General features: G+C 45.2%; 1 long non-coding RNA gene across 1 annotated transcript; it reads left to right on the top strand.

The window, feature by feature from the left end:
- The first annotated feature begins 4,152 nt into the window (after positions 1 to 4,152).
- On the top strand, positions 4,153 to 9,687 carry LOC138745786 (uncharacterized). Its single transcript, XR_011346510.1, has 3 exons — positions 4,153 to 4,373; positions 6,927 to 7,076; positions 7,957 to 9,687. It is a non-coding gene; the product is annotated as an uncharacterized lncRNA (long non-coding RNA).
- Positions 9,688 to 10,405: the final 718 nt, after the last annotated feature.

Raw genomic sequence — 10,405 nt, 5'->3', positions numbered from 1 at the left:
CCCACTTGCTGCCTCGGTGAGTTTGCGAACAGGTAGGGCACTCTGCCACTTGTTACTTGCCCTGGGATTCCCGCCTGCTATACGGCTGATCCTGGACCGGTGAGTTCATGAACAGGTAGGACACTCTGCTGCTCATTACCTGTCCCGGGATGTTTCTGACCCCTCTGAAATCCACCATGACTGTGGGGTGGGCTCCCCCCTCGCTCTCGATCCTGATCTCGGAGCTTTCTGCCAGTCCATTTTTGGCTGCATGTGCGCAGGGCCCGTTTCTGTTCCTGGTCCCTGAGTTGGGTCTCAGCCGAGTCGAGGTCCAGCGCGGCCTCCATTCTAGAGATGTATAGCAGTCTATTAAATTATAGGCTACTAGCATCAAACCACACGAGGCAGAGTGCAGCTAAAATAGTATTTTTTATTGACTGGTATACAGCTAGGCTTTGAGGCCTTGGTCTTGCCTCTGCACAAGCCTAGGCCAGAATGAGGAGGAAGGGATTCCCCGGGCTTATATACAAGACCACCAGGTGAGCCACTTGGTGACCACAGCGTGCAGGCGGGTTTTCAATCACAGACCTGAGCCGCTTTATTGTACGTTACATTGTGGTCACAATACCCAACTGTAAAGCCACACATTATACTCCTGTGTGGCTGTCAGGTGACCACCTGAAATGGGAAAACCGGCCAGGAGGTCTACTCAACTTACCCTTCTCCAATAGGTATAATATCCTGCTTGGAGTATTCCCCATTGCAGCTGAAAGCAGCTCAGGAAAAGCTGTAGCAACTTTCAGATACCTAGCAATGGGCAGGCTGTCTGTCAGCTGGTGACCCGCTGACAGCCATCCTCCCTGCTGGTGACAGCTATCCTCCCTGTTGCCTGACAGTCCCCTGGCATGGGACTATGGGGCTGGGCCAGCCAGTGGGGAGGGAGAGCTCAGGGCTGGGGTGGCTGAGGCGTGGTTGCTCCCCCCTCCTCCCCTCCAGCTACGTCATGTAACACCACTGATCATTACAATTGCATTTTTCATCACAACCCATCCGTTGAAGTCCACACACCTAGGTATAATATTGTTTTCATCTGCAAATGAAAATCCAACAACAACCAAGACTGTGGAAAGTAAAGAAGAATTTACCTTTTCAGTTTGCAGTTTCTTGACAAGTCAGGCATTCTCTCCATCATGCTTTGCATCCTTTCTCAACCATGACAGGGAGGGTTGGTGAGGATCCCACGCTCCACTCTCTCACCGCACTGCAAGGAGCTGCTGCTGCCCTTGGGGCTGAAATTAAAAAGGTGCACGGCAGCAGAACCCTCTACAGACATGGGGGACTGGCCAGGGACTAGATACACCCCAACATTGTATTTTGTACTGTCCTTGCATAGTTTTCTTCTATTTAAAACTGAGACTGAAATGTACCTAAAGAATATGTTTGCAGAAAACAAACGGTTCATTTGTTGTTTTTCCTTTGTTATATTTTTTTCAAAGGGGCAGGATGTCAAGTAGGGTTAGCAAATAGGAGCCTATCTATCAAAATAGAAGTGCAGAGTTTAAAAACAGGCAGAATATTAAACTTTTGTACAGTGGTTAAGCCAATTGGCTTCACATCACTACACTCCAGGAAGAGTGAAGATAACAGGAAAGGTTGAAAAGAAGATCCAACAACTCCATAGATTTAGATTGGAGAAAATGGGATTGTTTATCCTGGTTCATGAAGGATGAAATGAGATTTGACTGAGGAGTTATAGATCAAGATTTCTTACTTTCATCAAGGGAGAATGGTTTTCATTGTCATCAAGGTTTATTTTTGACTTGTTTTCAATAAGCAATGTAATTACATCCGCACGTCCACATACAATGTGCTATGGCATTCTAGATGGAAAATAGAAACAGAAATATTCTCATCACAAATGAAAACTGTGATTTAATATTTGGGAATGTTTTTGGAAGATAAATTGGTAAAATTAGAGTAGGCTACATAGATACATATATTTTAAAACAGATTTTATTTGAAATACTTAAGAATTCATATTCGGTGACTTTACAGAAACTTTAGGGAATGCTATACACATATCACAAGTAGGTGCTAATTAAAATGATGTCATGAATGAATGGAGTGTTGTCTTTAAAGCAACAAGCAGGAGACACTTTCAGATGGCCACAATACCCGACTGTAAAGCTGAACATCGTACTCCTGTGAGGCTGTTGGGTGGCTCAGAGTATCACCCATTGCACCTGAAAGCACCTCAAGCAAAACTGCTAGTAGCTTTCAGGTGCCTAGAAGTGGGCAGGCTGTTAACAGCCACCCTCCCTGCTGGTGACAGCCACCCTCCCTGCTGGTGACACCTCCCCTCCCTGCTGGTGACACCTCCCCTCCCTGCTGGTGAAACCTACCCTCCCTTCTGTGGACAACCTTCCCTCCCCGCTGCTGACACCTACGCTCCCCGCTGCTGACACCTACCCTTCCCACTGCCTGACAGTCCCCTGGCATGGGACGGCCAGTGGAGGACTGAGGGCTGGGGCAGCCAGTGGGGGACTACGGGGCTGGGGTGGCTGGCAGGGGACTATTGAGCTGGAGCAGCTTGCGGGGGACTGCAGGGCTGGGGCAGCTGGCGGGGGACTGTGGGGATAAAATGGCCACCCTAGCTCCAAAGTCCCCCACCAGCCGCTCCAGCTCCATAGTACCCTGCCGGACACCCCAGCCCAGCAGTCCCCCGCCAGCTGCCCCAGCCCTGCAGTCCCCCACTGGCCACCCCAGCCCTGCAGTCCCATGTCAGAGGGTTGTCAGACAGTGAGGAAAAGGCTGTCAGGCAGCGAGGAGATGAGCTGTCAAACGGCTGCCCCTGCCTGGACTCAGGAGCTGGTATTTGCTCTGTGGCCCCTCTCACCACTTCAGACCTTTTAGGTGGCGTAACACCTCCTTCAGTGCTGCCACCTGAACGTGCCTTCGCTGATCCCTGTACCTTGCTCTGGAGCTGCATTCTCCAGGTTATTCCACCTGAAAGTAGCTTCTTGCTGTTGATAGTTCTTTGCAAGGGTTTTGACAAAGTGTACAGAAAGGTCACTCCTGGGTTCTTGTTTACCTAAAAACAACAGATTGACCAAGAAGACTAACTCCTATTGTTTGCTGGAGAAGGAGGGGGTTTTGCAAGTGAGAGAGGGAAAGACATGTGGCTGGGAGTTGGAATCTGAGATAGAGACTGACAGTCACAGCTGAAACAAGCAGGAGAAGCTTGTTGGAACTGAAACAGAAACTCCAGAGTAGCGGATGGATGCAAATGGCATTTGTCTGATGTTTCTCTTGGAATCGACGGAACAGAAAGGAACTCTGTAGTAGCCTGAAAGAAAGAGGTTATCATCTGGAGAACCCTGATAGGGCAAGTTTCATCAGTAAGATAGTGAGGTGACTAATAGTGGTACCACAGTGGTGGAAATCCTGGAACAACACATCTCTTCTGCAAACCTACAATGAGCGGTAACCTTTTACATTTCGAGCACCAAAACCTGGGGATCTTTATACATGTTAAATTCTGTGCACAGTATAAGAATTGCCTTCAACCAGTGAACTTGGAAGAATGGGAAGTGAGATTGAACTGTGAACCAAAGAACTGTGAGAGATGAGTAAAACTAATATGAAAATATGAGTGATGAAAAAAGCTAGTATGGATATATGTGTAATGAATAAGGCAGTATGAATAGGATAAGGGTAGATAATAGAATGAGGAAGTAAAGGTAGTCTGAATAAGATAAGGGTCTTCTAGCCTTAGACAGTCAGCAAGTTCCGCATATGTAATTAGTAAGCCTTAGTCAGAATTAGCAAATTCTGCATATAAGAGTTAAGTAAGCCCTGAGGGTTGGGAAGGTGTGAATAAGGATAAAGGCAGGTGAATAAGGACAATGACATGATGGGACACAGGATACCCCCTGGTCATCCAAGTTCACAGAAACAGCACGTAGGCAGACAGCATTGACTAATGCCAAACTTATCCAGGAGGCAGAAGAATGTTAGGGGGGGGGGGGGGAGGGTGCCTCTACACTGAAATGAACTGTATAAAAGTTGGGTGAGCCCCAGTATGTGTGTGTATTCCCAGGGTAAGGTGAAGCACCCAACTTTGCATTGTTGTATAATAAATGTTCTTTGTTCTCAATTTTTGTCTTGAGCAAATTCTGTGAAGGTACTTCTGTTTCTCACAAATGGGGGCTCGTCCGGGATCCCACTCCCTCCACTGACAGAGTGCCCGACGACGAGGGTAGGTGCACCCCGGCTGATTCAGCTGGACTCACGGATGATGGGTGACTGGTCAGCGAGTGATATCCGAGAAGAGGCATTGAGAACAAACGATGGGAGGACGTTAAGGAAGCGCGCTAGGAATAGCTACTGTTCCGGTAAGAGGAATTTTACTTACCTGTTAGTATGGGAGGTGTGAGTAGCAAAGGAAATAGTCCTTAGGAAGGACGGGACAATCAGATAACTAAGCAAAGTCCGTTAGGATTAATGCTATCTGATTGGGGTGCGGGGAGAACCCATGGGAAAGACAAACAGACCATGGTCAGGTATTGCTGTCTGGAATGGGTTAAAAACCCGATAAAAGGGAATTCGGCATATTGGCCAAAGTTTGGATCCGATGAGGACTGGATGTGTCAGGCATTGAATATCTGTCTCTATCAAAATCAAAGAGATAATATTGAGAGCAGAGAATATGCAGCCTGCTGGCTCAGTGGATCGGTTGATCAACTGGTTTTGAATGAAAAGGAATGTAAGGACAAGAATGATGAGGAACCTTTTGTCCCTGAAACACAAAGATGGGATGTGTTACATTCCCTTCCTCCACCTTATGCTCCTCCTATGCCAGCTTCTATCTTTCCCCTCTCTCCTATGCTCTACCCTTCTTCACCTTCCCCTCCTCCCCCACAGCTAAAGAAAGGAGAAGAAAGTAGGGTGGTATGATGAAATGTTCACAAAGTACTAGATTACCACCTCAGTTGAAAAGAGAGGGAGGAGACTTTGATTCAAAACAGTGTGAGACCCTCCGGAAGGGAAGGGCCGATTCCTTTGATTCATTTCCCGGAGAGCAGGAATCTAGACATTATAAAGGAGAGGATAAGCCAGAAATTAACTGGATGAGACCTTTACGGGAAGTTTCCACGGGAGTGGGTCTCGGTTTCATAAATGTGCCCCTGACTAGTACGGAGGTGCGTAACTTTAAGGGAGAAATTACCTCCCTGATAGAGGATCCTCAGGGATGTGCCGAACAATTAGATCAATTTTTGGGACAAAATATATATACCTGGGATGAGTTAACATCGATCTTTAGGGCTCTGTTCACTTTGGATGAACGTGGAATGATTCGCCAGGCTGGGATTAGAGTCTGGGATAGGGAACACCAAGGGGGACCAGAAGCGATAACTGGGGAACTTAAATTCCCCCTGGCAAAACCAAATTGGGATAAGAATACTAATGATGGTCGCACATTAATGGAGGAATATAGGATTAATCTGATAAAAGGAATCAGGGAATCTGTTCCAAAGGGACAGAATTTTAAGAAAGCATTTGAGGTTCCCCAAGGTCCCGAGGAGACCCCCTCTGCATTTCTGAATAGATTGCGTATGGCCATACAGCAATATGGGGGTCTGGATATAGAATCCCCAGCGGGTGAACAATTGGTATTAACGGGCTTCATTACAAATTCATCCCCATACATTAGAAGGAAATTGCAGAAGACTGAGAATTGGCATGAATAGGGAATAACACAGCTTTTACAGATCGCACAAAGGGCATACGTCCAGAGGTCTGAGGATAAACAGAAAGGAAAGGCTAAGATTTTGATGCAGGCAGTCAAGGAAGTCATGGAGAGACAGCAAGGAAAGGGTAGGGGCTGTGTGCCAGCTCCTGGACATTGGGAGGAGCTCCGGGAGTGGGAGAGTAGAGACCAGAGCAGGGGCAAGGGTAGAGGGGAATTCTGGGGACGACGACCATTCCTGGGATCCCGTGGTAATCCTGGTAGGAATTCGGAAACAGGAGCATTAGTTTGCTACCATTGTAAAAAGGAGGGACATTTTAAGAGAGAATGCGCAATGCGAGCCAGGGAGACGTGATCTTATGCACTGATGGAAGCAGATTATGAATAGGGGGAGTCACGGTTCTCAGTCAATACACACCGTGAGGCTGCACGGAGAACCATTGGTAAATTTAAGCATAGGACCCCACAGTGACAAGATGACCTTTTTAGTAGATTCTGGGGCAGCCCAGATAAGTATTTTACAACCACCCGAGGGTGTTAAGATAGAGGGAACAGTGATGATTTCGGGGGTAGGAAGAGATTTTACGGTCCCGTATTGTACGGGATGTAAGAATACAAATGGGAGAAAAGATAGTAATGGAGGACATTCTACTAGTTCCCCAAGCTGGAGTTTGTTTGTTAGGATGAGATTTACAGGACCAATTTGGCTATCGGCACCAGACCACAGGAATCAGGTATCGGGGTTCAATTGTATATATTAACCGTGGAGGATTGGGAACTAATAAATCCTGGAGTATGGGCAAAATGAGGCATAGAGGAGTGTTAGATATTCCTCCCCTGCAAGTTACTTTAAAAGATCCTGAGCAAGTAATTAGACAAAAGCAGTATCCAATTCCGATGGCTGGCCGAAAGGGGCTGCAGCCAGTAATTGACCAGTTGGTGAAAGATGGTATACTCGAACCTTGTATGTCACCTTTTAATACCCCTACCCCTGAGGCTAACGACCTCTGTGAATATTTAAAGGGACTTTCTGCCTCTCTATATGAATTAAAATGGAAGGGTTTATTAGCTCAAAACCCAGCCCTGGAGCATCCTATTCATTTTATTAAATCTGGTGATTGGGTATATGTAAAAGCATGGCAAGATCACCAACTAAAATCTGTCTGGGACGGCCCCTATTGTGTACTTTTGATTACAGACACTGCAGTGCGAATGAAAGAAAAGGGATGGACTCACATACAATGAATTAAACAAGCTGCTGATCCACGTACTAAAGACATTGAGGTTCATAATTAGGTTCAGACTTGGCAATCTTGGTCCGGTGTGGGATGGACGAGACTTTTTATTGGTAAGTTGAGTCTGATACCCACAGCCCTTATAGCAGCTGGACTAGCTATTCTGGCCATTATGGTGCTCCCCTGCCTAAAGACTTGTGTGCAGTATTTAATTCAACGGACCCCTTGTCAGATCACTATAATCCAAAGGATGTATGTTTCCCAAATTCTGTCTAATGATGCTGAGACTGCAGTTCGTTTACTGACTCGCTGGGAAAAAGACCAAGTTTACAAGTAATGCATTCCAGTTGAGAATTCACGAAGCGTAACTAAAAGAAAAATGAGGATTGTGCGAGATGAGTAAAACTAATATGAAAATATGAGAGATGAAGAAAGCTAGTATGGATATATGTGTAATGAATAAAGCCAGTATGAATAGATAAGGATAGATAATAGAATGTAGGAAGTAAAGTTAGTCTGAATAAGATAAGGGTCTTCTAGCAGAGAGAGTCAGCAAGTTCCGCATATGTAATTAGTAAGCCTTAGACAGAATTAGCAAGTTCTGCATATAAGAGTTAGTAAGCCCTGAGGGTTGGGAAGGTGTGAATAAGGACAAAGGCAGGTGAATAAGGACAATGACATGATAGGACACAGACTGGATACCCCCTGGTCCTCCAGTTCACAGAAACAGCACGTAGGCAGACAGGATTGCCTAATGCCAAACTTATCCAGGAGGCAGAAGAATATTAGGGGGGGGGGGAGGGTACCTCTACACTGAAATCAACTGTATAAAAGTTGGGTGAGCCCCAGTATGTGTGTGTATTCCCAGGGTAAGGGGAAGCACCCAACTTTGCATTGTTGTATAATAAATGTTCTTTGTTCTCAATTTTTGTCTCGAGCAATTTCTGTGAATGTACTTCTGTTTCTCACATAATCATATGGTTTTGCAAGCAGAGTCAAACAGGCTTTCTTGGAGAGGGAGATCTCTTGTACAGTGATACAGCCAGAAACAGCAGCTGGGAGTGGAACAAGACAAGCTGGCAAGCTTGTGGAAAGGCCCATTTGGAAGACGGCCTGGTCAAAACCCTTGTGGTTGATGCAAGAAGAGAGGACTGTTGCACGTATTCAAGATTTTTCAGTGAATCTGCATGGGGCAAAAATCTTAAAAGTGGACTTGGTGCACAGATATCACAGGAGCCAGTGGAACCATTCGACATCCTAAAAATGGCTATAGTTACTCCTTTTGGATTGTTTGACTATTTACATATACCTTTGGGTTAAAATGCAACTCAGACCTTTCAACGAGTTATGGACACAGAAGGGTGTGGCATGGCCAACGTCTTCATTTATCTGGATGACATATTAGTCACCAGCAAAACTAAAGAAGAGCACAGGGAAGATCTGCATACACTCTTCAGCGTCTGCGAGAATTTGGACTGACCATCAATCCAGATAAATGCATTTTTGGACAACAATCCATAGAATTCCTGAGTTGCACAATTATCAACGAGGACATGGTTCTGGTGCCTTCCAAGATCGCGCCATTACTGAATATTCCAGACCAACCACTGTCAAAGATCTGCAAGAGTTCTTGGGTATGGTTAATTTTATGGGTGATTCCTTCCAGCAGCAGCAGCTCACGTTATGAAGCCTCTGTTCAATCTGCTGTCTGGTAATGCCTAATCTATTCAGTGGGCAGTCGAAAGTCAGAATGCTTTCATAAAGGGAAAGGAACTATTACCTCAAGCAACCATGCTCTGTTATCCAGTCCCTCACACAGTCACTGCTCTATCAACAGAAGGATCTGATGTGGCCATAGGGGGCGCTCTGCAGCAGTATGTTGATGGACAATGGAAGCCATTGGCATTCTTTAGCCGTCACCTCTGTGAGGCTGAGAAAAATTACAGCACATTTGGTAACTAGCTCCTAGCCATATATTTGTCCATCTGTCACTTCTGTCACTTTTTGGAAGCCAGACATTTCACTATGTTCACAGACCATAAACCCTTGACCTTGGTGTTTACGAAGGTGTCGGAGCCCTGGTCAGCTCGACAACAGCAGTAGTCATCCTTCATTTCAGAATTCTCTACCAGAACAATGCACATTTCTGGAAAAGACAATGCCACTGCATAGTGGTTATAGTGTCAATAACTAATTTGGAATTAAACCTGTCTCAGATGTGTAAGACAGCTTGCAATGATGATCAAAGTTGGCAGAATGGGTGGTAATGGGAGTGATAGTAGCTTGATTTGTCCTGGATACTGCTGAGCTTTTGAAAATTGGTGTGGCAATCATCAAGGCAAATGAAGAGTCTGCTTTATGCTACTGATTTGTGCCCTTTAAATGGTGGAAATGCATTGGAATTTCAGGGGGGCATTAGGAGATACCCCGTCTCTTATCATTTGTTGAGTTATTTTGTCTATGGCCATGTTCTGGGCAAAGGTGAAGAAAGGTTATTGATGACAGGAGACTTGGTTTGCGCATTGAATGCCAATATAGATAGTTTCTCTCTCATGGACTATTGTATTGTGAATGGAACTTGTTCCTAGTCAATTTATGTGTGTGTGTTTTCATTTCTGATGAGCACATTTCTGTTTCTATTTTCCATCTACAATGCCATTGCACATTGTATGTGGACGTGCGGATGTAATTACATTGCTTATTGAAAACAAATCAAAAATAAACCTCGATGACAATGAAAACCACTTTCCCTTGATGAAGGTAAGAAATCTTGATCTGTAACACCTCAAGCAAATCTCATTTCAACCTTCATTCACAATCATTAACAATCCCATTTTCTCCAATCTAACTTTATAGCTATACTCTTAATCTATGGAGGTGTTGGATCTTCTTTTGAACCTTTCCTGTTATCTTCACCCTTCCTGGAGTGTAGTGATGTGAAGCCAATGGCTTAACCACTGTACAAAAGATTAATATTCTGCCTGTTTTTAAACTCTGCACCTCTATTTTGACACATTGCCCCTATTTGCTAACACTACTTGACATCCTGCTCCTTTGAAAAAAAAATGTAACAAAGGTAAAACAACAAATGAACTGTTTGTTTTCTGCAAACACATTCTTTAGGTACATTTCAGTTTCAGTTTTAAAGAAGAAAACTATGCAAGGACAGTACAAAATACAATGTGGACCACAATCTGGTCCTTGGCCAGTCCCCCAAGTCTGTAGTGGGTTCCGCTGTTGTGCACCTCTTTAATTTCGGCCCCAAGGGCAGCAGCAGCTCCTTGCCGTGTGATGGAGTTGCCGCAGAGCCCTCACTCAGGTCTCTGGAGCCTGGGATCCTCAGCAACCCTCCCTGTCATGGTGGAGAAAGGATGCAGAGCATGATGGAGACAGTAGCCGCTTTCAGGTGCACAGATACAGATCATGCGCTGGCAGTTGCGGC

This window comes from Narcine bancroftii, chromosome 11 (assembly GCF_036971445.1).
Source record: "Narcine bancroftii isolate sNarBan1 chromosome 11, sNarBan1.hap1, whole genome shotgun sequence".
NCBI classification, from domain to species: Eukaryota; Metazoa; Chordata; class Chondrichthyes; order Torpediniformes; family Narcinidae; genus Narcine; species Narcine bancroftii.
This window is presented reverse-complemented; position numbering and strand designations above follow the sequence as displayed.